Source organism: Cryptomeria japonica, unplaced genomic scaffold (genome assembly GCF_030272615.1).
Source record: "Cryptomeria japonica unplaced genomic scaffold, Sugi_1.0 HiC_scaffold_354, whole genome shotgun sequence".
In the NCBI taxonomy this organism is placed as follows: Eukaryota; Viridiplantae; Streptophyta; class Pinopsida; order Cupressales; family Cupressaceae; genus Cryptomeria; species Cryptomeria japonica.
Window position 1 is genome coordinate 123831 of NW_026729176.1, and position 11170 is coordinate 135000.

The following is an 11170-nucleotide window of genomic DNA, read 5'->3' on the forward strand; positions in this document are numbered from 1 at the left end:
CGGAGTGCACCATGGCGCCCACCAAGGTGCGCACCCGGGGCAAACCGAGCTCCGACTTCGTGCGCACCTTGGAGCGCACGAAAGGTGCGCACCATGGCGCCCACCAAGGTGCGCAGCCCAGCCAAGGCGTGCGCATCAAGGTGCGCACCCTGGCGAAGGTGCGCACCCGGGGCAAACCGAGCTCCGACTTCGTGCGCACCTTGGAGCGCACAAAAGGTGCGCAACCCAGCCAAGGTGTGCGCACCCCGGTCAAACCGAGCTCCGAATCGTGCGCACCAGAGGTGCACGCCATCGTGCGCACCTTGGAGCACACTTCGGAGCCCTCCTTGGTGCGCGCCGATGTTGCGCACCTCGGAGCGCACCCGGGGAAAACAATGCAATTAACCCGACTTTCGACTTCGTGGGCACCTCGGAGCGCTCTCGGGTTCGCACCTCGGAGCACACCGAGGTGCGCACCTTTGATGCGCTGCCTTCACCAATTTCCAGAAAAGGCAAGAAAACATTGAGAAGGTGTGCGCACCGAGGTGCCCACCCTGGCGAAGGTGCACGCGAGGTGCGCACCCGGGGCAAACCGGGCTCCGACTTCGTGCACGCCGCACCTTGGAGCACACTTCGGAGCGCTCCTTGGTGCGCACCAGGGCGCGCAACCCAGCCGAGGTGCCCACCCCGGCGAAGGTGCACGCGAGGTGCGCACCCGGGGCAAACCGGGCTCCGACTTCGTGCACGCCATGGTGCCCACCGCGGCGAAGGTGCACGCGAGGTGCGCACCCGGGGCAAACCGGGCTCCGACTTCGTGCACGCCGCACCTTGGAGCACACTTCGGAGCGCTCCTTGGTGCGCACCATGGTGCCCACCAGGGCGCGCAACCCCGCCGAAGGTGCACGCGAGGTGCGCACCCGGGGCAAACCGGGCTCCGACTTCGTGCACGCCGCACCTTGGAGCACACTTCGGAGCGCTCCTTGGTGCGCACCATGGTGCCCACCAGGGCGCGCAACCCCGCCGAAGGTGCACGCGAGGTGCGCACCCGGGGCAAACCGGGCTCCGACTTCGTGCACGCCATGGTGCGCACCGCGGCGAAGGTGCGCACCCGGGGCAAACCGGGCTCCGACTTCGTGCACGCCGCACCTTGGAGCACACTTCGGAGCGCTCCTTGGTGCGCACCAGGGCGCGCAACCCAGCCGAGGTGCCCACCCCGGCGAAGGTGCACGCGAGGTGCGTACCCGGGGCAAACCGGGCTCCGACTTCGTGCACGCCGCACCTTGGAGCACACTTCGGAGCGCTCCTTGGTGCGCACCATGGTGCCCACCAGGCCGCGCAACCCAGCCAAGGTGTGCGCACCAAGGTGCACGCGAGGTGCGCACCCGGGGCAAACCGGGGTCCGACTTCGTGCACGCCGCACCTTGGAGCACACATCGGGGCGCTCCCGGGTTCGCACCGGCGTTGCGCACCGTGGTGGGCACCTCGGAGCACACCAAGGTGGGCAGCGAGGTGCGCACCTTTGATGCGATGCCTTCACTAATTTCCATAAAAGGCAAAAAAAAAACGAGATTTTAAAATTTCCGTTTTGAAAGATAGTGAGAAAAAGGGAATGCTGGTGCCATCTTGAGCCCGCCCTGGTGCGCAGCCCAGCCAAGGTGTGCGCACCAAGGTGCCCACCCTGGCGAAGGTGCGCGCCCGGGCAATTAACCCAACTTCCAACTTCGCGCGCGCCAGGGTGGGAGCGCACCCAACAACCGGGCCTGGGAAGAGCCAATGCGAGAAACCCCACCAAACGCTCTGACAAAAAAAGAGGGGGCGCTCCAGTAACCCCGCTTCGGAGCGCACCCTGGGCAAACCCAGCCAAGGTGCCCACCCCGGCCAAGGTGCAGGCGAGGTGCGCACCCGGGGCAAACCGGGCTCCGACAACGTGCACGCCGCACCTTGGAGCACACTTCGTAGCGCTCCCGGGTGCGCACCTCAGAGCACACCAAGGTGGGCAGCGAGGTGCGCACCTTTGATGCGCTGCCTTCACTAATTTCCAGAAAAGGCAAAAAAAAAAGGAGATTTTAAAATTTCCGTTTTGAAAGATAGTGAAAAAAACGGAACGCGCGTGCCATCTTGAGCCCGCCCTGGTGCGCAGCCCAGGTAAGGTGCCCACCCTGGCAAAGGTGCGCACCCGGGCAATTAACCCTACTTCCGACTTCGTGCGCGCCAGGGTGGCAACCGGGCCTCGGAAGAGCCAATGCGAGAAACCCCACCAAACGCTCCGACAAAAAAAGAGGCGGCGCTCCAATAACCCCGCTTCGGAGCGCAGCCGGGGCAAACCCAGCCAAGGTGCCCACCCCGACGAAGGTGCACGCGAGGTGCGCACCCGGGGCAAACCGGGCTCCGACAACGTGCACGCAGCACCTTGGAGCACACTTCGAAGCACTCCCGGGTGCCCACCGGCGTTGCGCACCGTGGTGGGCAGCGAGGTGCGCACCTTTGATGCGCTGCCTTCACTAATTTCCAGAAAAAGGCAAAAAAAAATGAGATTTTAAAATTTCCGTTTTGAAAGATAGTGAAAAAAAAGGAACGCGGGTGCCATCTTGAGCCCGCCCTGGTGCGCAGCCCAGGCAAGGCATGCGCACCAAGGTGCCCACCCGAGGTGCACACCCGGGGCAAACCGGGCTCCGACTTCGTGCAGGCCGCACCTTGGAGCACACTTCGGAGCGCTCCTTGGTGCGCACCATGGTGCCCACCAGGGCGCGCAACCCAGCCAAGGTCTGCACACTAAGGTGCCCACCCCGGCGAAGGTGCACGCGAGGTGCGCACCCGGGGCAAACCGGGCTCCGACTTCGTGCACGCCATGGTGCCCACCGCGGCGAAGGTGCACGCGAGGTGCGCACCCGGGGCAAACCGGGCTCCGACTTCGTGCACGCCGCACCTTGGAGCACACTTCGGAGCGCTCCTTGGTGCGCACCATGGTGCCCACCAGGGCGCGCAACCCAGCCAAGGTGTGCGCACCAAGGTGCACGCGAGGTGCGCACCCGGGGCAAACCGGGGTCCGACTTCGTGCACGCCGCACCTTGGAGCACACATCGGAGCGCTCCCAGGTTCGCACCAGCGTTGCGCACCTTTGATGCGCTGCCTTCACTAATTTCCAGAAAAGGCAAAAAAAAACGATATTTTAAAATTTCCGTTCTGAAAGATAGTGAAAAAAACGGAACGCGGGTGCCATCTTGAGCCCTTCCTGGTGCGCAGCCCAGGCAAGTTGTGCGCACCAAGGTGCCCACCCTGGCGGAGGTGCGCGCCCGGGGCAAACCGGGCTCCGACTTCGTGCACTGCATGGTGCCCACCAAGGCGCGCAACCCAGCCAAGGTGCCCACCGCAGCGAAGGTGCACGCGAGGTGCACACCCGGGGCAAACCGGGCTCCGACTTCGTGCACGCCGCACCTTGGAGCACACTTCAGAGCGCTCCTTGGTGCGCACCAGGGCGCGCAACCCAGCCGAGGTGCCCACCCCGGCGAAGGTGCACGCGAGGTGCGCACCCGGGGCAAACCGGGCTCCGACTTCGTGCACGCCATGGTGCCCACCGCGGCGAAGGTGCGCACCCGGGGCAAACCGGGCTCCGACTTCGTGCACGCCGCACCTTGGAGCACACTTCGGAGCGCTCCTTGGTGCGCACCATGGTGCCCACCAGGCCGCGCAACCCAGCCAAGGTGTGCGCACCAAGGTGCACGCGAGGTGCGCACCCGGGGCAAACCGGGGTCCGACTTCGTGCACGCCGCACCTTGGAGCACACATCGGGGCGCTCCCGGGTTCGCACCGGCGTTGCGCACCGTGGTGGGCACCTCGGAGCACACCAAGGTGGGCAGCGAGGTGCGCACCTTTGATGCGATGCCTTCACTAATTTCCATAAAAGGCAAAAAAAAAACGAGATTTTAAAATTTCCGTTTTGAAAGATAGTGAGAAAAAGGGAATGCTGGTGCCATCTTGAGCCCGCCCTGGTGCGCAGCCCAACCAAGGTTTGCGCACCAAGGTGCCCACCCTGGCGAAGGTGCGCGCCCGGGCAATTAACCCAACTTCCAACTTCGCGCGCGCCAGGGTGGGAGCGCACCCAACAACCGGGCCTGGGAAGAGCCAATGCGAGAAACCCCACCAAACTCTCTGACAAAAAAAGAGGGGGCGCTCCAGTAACCCCGCTTCGGAGCGCACCCTGGGCAAACCCAGCCAAGGTGCCCACCCCGGCCAAGGTGCAGGCGAGGTGCGCACCCGGGGCAAACCGGGCTCCGACAACGTGCACGCCGCACCTTGGAGCACACTTCGTAGCGCTCCCGGGTGCGCACCTCAGAGCACACCAAGGTGGGCAGCGAGGTGCGCACCTTTGATGCGCTGCCTTCACTAATTTCCAGAAAAGGCAAAAAAAAAAGGAGATTTTAAAATTTCCGTTTTGAAAGATAGTGAAAAAAACGGAACGCGCGTGCCATCTTGAGCCCGCCCTGGTGCGCAGCCCAGGTAAGGTGCCACCCTGGCAAAGGTGCGCACCCGGGCAATTAACCCTACTTCCGACTTCGTGCGCGCCAGGGTGGCAACCGGGCCTCGGAAGAGCCAATGCGAGAAACCCCACCAAACGCTCCGACAAAAAAAGAGGCGGCGCTCCAATAACCCCGCTTCGGAGCGCAGCCGGGGCAAACCAAGCCAAGGTGCCCACCCCGACGAAGGTGCACGCGAGGTGCGCACCCGGGGCAAACCGGGCTCCGACAACGTGCACGCAGCACCTTGGAGCACACTTCGAAGCACTCCCGGGTGCCCACCGGCGTTGCGCACCGTGGTGGGCAGCGAGGTGCGCACCTTTGATGCGCTGCCTTCACTAATTTCCAGAAAAAGGCAAAAAAAAATGAGATTTTAAAATTTCCGTTTTGAAAGATAGTGAAAAAAAAGGAACGCGGGTGCCATCTTGAGCCCGCCCTGGTGCGCAGCCCAGGCAAGGCATGCGCACCAAGGTGCCCACCCGAGGTGCACACCCGGGGCAAACCGGGCTCCGACTTCGTGCAGGCCGCACCTTGGAGCACACTTCGGAGCGCTCCTTGGTGCGCACCATGGTGCCCACCAGGGCGCACCCGAGGCAAACCGGGCTCCGACTTCGTGCACGCCGCACCTTGGAGCACACATCGGAGCGCTCCCAGGTTCGCACCAGCGTTGCGCACCTTTGATGCGCTGCCTTCACTAATTTCCAGAAAAGGCAAAAAAAAACGATATTTTAAAATTTCCGTTCTGAAAGATAGTGAAAAAAACGGAACGCGGGTGCCATCTTGAGCCCTTCCTGATGCGCAGCCCAGGCAAGTTGTGCGCACCAAGGTGCCCACCCTGGCGGAGGTGCGCGCCCGGGGCAAACCGGGCTCCGACTTCGTGCACTGCATGGTGCCCACCAAGGCGCGCAACCCAGCCAAGGTGCCCACCGCAGCGAAGGTGCACGCGAGGTGCGCACCCGAGGTGCACACCCGGGGCAAACCGGGCTCCGACTTCGTGCACGCCGCACCTTGGAGCACACTTCAGAGCGCTCCTTGGTACGCACCAGGGCGCGCAACCCAGCCAAGGTGCTCACCCCGGCGAAGGTGCACGCGAGGTGCGCACCCGGGGCAAACCGGGCTCGGACTTCGTGCACGCCGCACCTTGGAGCACACATCGGAGCGCTCCCGGGTTCGCACCAGCATTGCGCACCTTTGATGCGCTGCCTTCACTAATTTCCAGAAAAGGCAAAAAAAAGAAAAAAATGAGATTTTAAAATTTCCGTTTTGAAAGATAGTGAAAAAAACGGAACGCGGGTGCCATCTTGAGCCCGCCCTGGTGTGCAGCCCAGGCAAGTTGTGCGCACCAAGGCACCCACCCTGGCCAAGGTGGGTCACGGGGTGGGTCCTAGGGTGGGTAACGGGGTGGGTACTAAGGTGCGTGCCAAGGTGGGTCATAGGGTGGGTGCCAAGGTGGGCACCAGGGTGGGTGTGCACCAACCCTAGCCAGGGTAGGTCACGGGGTGGTTGTCGGGGTGGGCGTCAAGGAGCCAAGGTGGGTGGCAAGTAGCCAAGTTGCGTGCCAAGGTGGGTGTCGGGGTGGGTGCCAAGGATCCAAGGTGGGTGCCAAGGAACCAAGGTGGGTGTCTGGGTGGGTGCCGAGGTGGGAGCCAGGGTGGGTCCCAAGGTGAGTGCAAAGGTGGGTGCCAGGGTCAAGGTGAGTGCCAATGTGGGTTCCAAGGTGCCAGGGTCAGGGTGAGTGCCAATGTGGGTTCAAAGGTGCTAAGTTGGGTGCGAGGTTGGGTGCGAGGGTGGGTGGGTGCCAAGGTGTGCTAGGTGGAAGCCCGGGTGGGTCGGCATCCCATGGGTGTCGAGTTGGGTGCCTGATGGGTGCTTCTTGTCAAGTTTTAGTCGTCGGGACTCATTTCGAGCCTTAGAGGTCGTTTCTTGTCCGGTTGCCCTGTCTTCGACCTGGGAACCCAATTTTGGTCCTCGGGTCCCATTTTTTTTTGTCTCGCATCCCACTTTTGGCCTGTGGCCTTTTCGGGGTCGATTCTCGTTTTGGGCATCAGAGCATGTTTCTTCTCCTAAAACCCAATATTTGTTTATTAAGTCTCGGAACACATTTTTGTTCTCGTGGACCCATCATGGGTCTTGGAACGCATTTGTGGTCCTTGGGTCCCATTTTGCATCCCGAAACTTGTGTTTTGGTGCTTGATCCCTATTTTGGGTGCCCACCTTGCACCAAGTGCGCACCCGGGGCAAACCGAGCGCCTTGGTGCACCGGGGCAAGATCGAGCGTGCACCCGAGGCGCCCCGAACATGCACCAAGGTGCACTCGGCCCACATGTGAGCGCAGGTCGTTGCGCCCGAGGTGGTGTGTGGGCACCGCGTTGCAGACGGGACACTGCACGCACACGACGCCCCCTCCAGGTGCACGCACGTAGGCCGGGCCGGGTGCACACCCGACGCCCTAGCAAGGTGCGCGCACCCGGGCAGGGCTCACACTTGGCGAACGGGGCGCACTTCGCGAGGGAGGGTGTGCACCTCGACGGGGGTGGGTGGCCGGGGTGGATTCGCACGTGGGTCGCGGTTTGCTAAGTACACACTGCGACAAGCTCATAACGGGTGCGATCATACCAGCGTTAGTGCACCGGATCCCATCAGAACTCCGCAGTTAAGCGCGCTTGGGCCGGAGTAGTACTGGGATGGGTGACCTCCCGGGAAGTCCCGGTGTTGCACCCTTTTTTAGTTTTTCGCCGGGCGTCGCAATGCTATTTGAATAAACCTTTTGCCCGTTTGCGTTCTCGTCGGGGCCGGGCCGGGCCGGGGTGCGCTGCCCGCACTACCGCGCGCGCGGGGGCGACACCGAGCGCGCACCCGAGGCGCCCCGAGCACACAGGCCACGGTGCAACCCGGGCGTTGTGCGCGCACCCCGGTGCGCCCGAGGTGCTGCGCGCGCACCCAGGTGAAATCGGTGTGCACCTCGGCCAGTGCGCGCTCGGTCGAGTCGCGCACGTTGGCCAAGGTGCACGGTGATGTTTCTTACTCTAAGGTTCCGCACCAGACGCCCGGGACAGGTGAGCGAAGCTGGGCGGGGCCGGGTGCGCGGCCGGGGCAGGTGCACGCAGCTGGAGAGAGCTTTGGAGCACACTTCGGAGCGCACCAATGATGCGCTCCATTCAAAAGTTTCCTGAAAAGGCAAAAAAAGTTGAGATTATAGAATTTCCCACTTGAGAGATTGTAAAAAAAAAAAATTTAAAATGAAGGAAACGCGGGTGCCAAGGTGTGCGCAGCCCAGCCAAGGTGTGCGCACCAAGGCGCCCACCCTGGCGAAGGTGCACGCAAGGTGCGCACCCGAGGCAAACCGGACAATTAACCCAACTTTCGACTTCGCGCGCACCTTGGAGCGCACTTCGGAGCGCTCCTTGGTGCGCACCAATCTTGGGCACCTCGGAGTGCACCATGGCGCCCACCAAGGTGCGCACCCGGGGCAAACCGAGCTCCGACTTCGTGCGCACCTTGGAGCGCACGAAAGGTGCGCACCATGGCGCCCACCAAGGTGCGCAGCCCAGCCAAGGCGTGCGCATCAAGGTGCGCACCCTGGCGAAGGTGCGCACCCGGGGCAAACCGAGCTCCGACTTCGTGCGCACCTTGGAGCGCACAAAAGGTGCGCAACCCAGCCAAGGTGTGCGCACCCCGGTCAAACCGAGCTCCGAATCGTGCGCACCAGAGGTGCACGCCATCGTGCGCACCTTGGAGCACACTTCGGAGCCCTCCTTGGTGCGCGCCGATGTTGCGCACCTCGGAGCGCACCCGGGGAAAACAATGCAATTAACCCGACTTTCGACTTCGTGGGCACCTCGGAGCGCTCTCGGGTTCGCACCTCGGAGCACACCGAGGTGCGCACCTTTGATGCGCTGCCTTCACCAATTTCCAGAAAAGGCAAGAAAACATTGAGAAGGTGTGCGCACCGAGGTGCCCACCCTGGCGAAGGTGCACGCGAGGTGCGCACCCGGGGCAAACCGGGCTCCGACTTCGTGCACGCCGCACCTTGGAGCACACTTCGGAGCGCTCCTTGGTGCGCACCAGGGCGCGCAACCCAGCCGAGGTGCCCACCCCGGCGAAGGTGCACGCGAGGTGCGCACCCGGGGCAAACCGGGCTCCGACTTCGTGCACGCCATGGTGCCCACCGCGGCGAAGGTGCACGCGAGGTGCGCACCCGGGGCAAACCGGGCTCCGACTTCGTGCACGCCGCACCTTGGAGCACACTTCGGAGCGCTCCTTGGTGCGCACCATGGTGCCCACCAGGGCGCGCAACCCCGCCGAAGGTGCACGCGAGGTGCGCACCCGGGGCAAACCGGGCTCCGACTTCGTGCACGCCGCACCTTGGAGCACACTTCGGAGCGCTCCTTGGTGCGCACCATGGTGCCCACCAGGGCGCGCAACCCCGCCGAAGGTGCACGCGAGGTGCGCACCCGGGGCAAACCGGGCTCCGACTTCGTGCACGCCATGGTGCGCACCGCGGCGAAGGTGCGCACCCGGGGCAAACCGGGCTCCGACTTCGTGCACGCCGCACCTTGGAGCACACTTCGGAGCGCTCCTTGGTGCGCACCAGGGCGCGCAACCCAGCCGAGGTGCCCACCCCGGCGAAGGTGCACGCGAGGTGCGTACCCGGGGCAAACCGGGCTCCGACTTCGTGCACGCCGCACCTTGGAGCACACTTCGGAGCGCTCCTTGGTGCGCACCATGGTGCCCACCAGGCCGCGCAACCCAGCCAAGGTGTGCGCACCAAGGTGCACGCGAGGTGCGCACCCGGGGCAAACCGGGGTCCGACTTCGTGCACGCCGCACCTTGGAGCACACATCGGGGCGCTCCCGGGTTCGCACCGGCGTTGCGCACCGTGGTGGGCACCTCGGAGCACACCAAGGTGGGCAGCGAGGTGCGCACCTTTGATGCGATGCCTTCACTAATTTCCATAAAAGGCAAAAAAAAAACGAGATTTTAAAATTTCCGTTTTGAAAGATAGTGAGAAAAAGGGAATGCTGGTGCCATCTTGAGCCCGCCCTGGTGCGCAGCCCAGCCAAGGTGTGCGCACCAAGGTGCCCACCCTGGCGAAGGTGCGCGCCCGGGCAATTAACCCAACTTCCAACTTCGCGCGCGCCAGGGTGGGAGCGCACCCAACAACCGGGCCTGGGAAGAGCCAATGCGAGAAACCCCACCAAACGCTCTGACAAAAAAAGAGGGGGCGCTCCAGTAACCCCGCTTCGGAGCGCACCCTGGGCAAACCCAGCCAAGGTGCCCACCCCGGCCAAGGTGCAGGCGAGGTGCACACCCGGGGCAAACCGGGCTCCGACAACGTGCACGCCGCACCTTGGAGCACACTTCGTAGCGCTCCCGGGTGCGCACCTCAGAGCACACCAAGGTGGGCAGCGAGGTGCGCACCTTTGATGCGCTGCCTTCACTAATTTCCAGAAAAGGCAAAAAAAAAAGGAGATTTTAAAATTTCCGTTTTGAAAGATAGTGAAAAAAACGGAACGCGCGTGCCATCTTGAGCCCGCCCTGGTGCGCAGCCCAGGTAAGGTGCCCACCCTGGCAAAGGTGCGCACCCGGGCAATTAACCCTACTTCCGACTTCGTGCGCGCCAGGGTGGCAACCGGGCCTCGGAAGAGCCAATGCGAGAAACCCCACCAAACGCTCCGACAAAAAAAGAGGCGGCGCTCCAATAACCCCGCTTCGGAGCGCAGCCGGGGCAAACCCAGCCAAGGTGCCCACCCCGACGAAGGTGCACGCGAGGTGCGCACCCGGGGCAAACCGGGCTCCGACAACGTGCACGCAGCACCTTGGAGCACACTTCGAAGCACTCCCGGGTGCCCACCGGCGTTGCGCACCGTGGTGGGCAGCGAGGTGCGCACCTTTGATGCGCTGCCTTCACTAATTTCCAGAAAAAGGCAAAAAAAAATGAGATTTTAAAATTTCCGTTTTGAAAGATAGTGAAAAAAAAGGAACGCGGGTGCCATCTTGAGCCCGCCCTGGTGCGCAGCCCAGGCAAGGCATGCGCACCAAGGTGCCCACCCGAGGTGCACACCCGGGGCAAACCGGGCTCCGACTTCGTGCAGGCCGCACCTTGGAGCACACTTCGGAGCGCTCCTTGGTGCGCACCATGGTGCCCACCAGGGCGCGCAACCCAGCCAAGGTCTGCACACCAAGGTGCCCACCCCGGCGAAGGTGCACGCGAGGTGCGCACCCGGGGCAAACCGGGCTCCGACTTCGTGCACGCCATGGTGCCCACCGCGGCGAAGGTGCACGCGAGGTGCGCACCCGGGGCAAACCGGGCTCCGACTTCGTGCACGCCGCACCTTGGAGCACACTTCGGAGCGCTCCTTGGTGCGCACCATGGTGCCCACCAGGGCGCGCAACCCAGCCAAGGTGTGCGCACCAAGGTGCACGCGAGGTGCGCACCCGGGGCAAACCGGGGTCCGACTTCGTGCACGCCGCACCTTGGAGCACACATCGGAGCGCTCCCAGGTTCGCACCAGCGTTGCGCACCTTTGATGCGCTGCCTTCACTAATTTCCAGAAAAGGCAAAAAAAAACGAGATTTTAAAATTTCCGTTCTGAAAGATAGTGAAAAAAACGGAACGCGGGTGCCATCTTGAGCCCTTCCTGGTGCGCAGCCCAGGCAAGTTGTGCGCACCAAGG

General features: G+C 63.3%; 1 non-coding gene across 1 annotated transcript; it reads left to right on the forward strand.

The window, feature by feature from the left end:
* The first annotated feature begins 7095 nt into the window (after positions 1-7095).
* LOC131870859 (5S ribosomal RNA) lies at positions 7096-7214 on the forward strand. The gene has a single exon (XR_009369161.1). It is a non-coding gene; the product is annotated as a 5S ribosomal RNA (ribosomal RNA).
* Positions 7215-11170: the final 3956 nt, after the last annotated feature.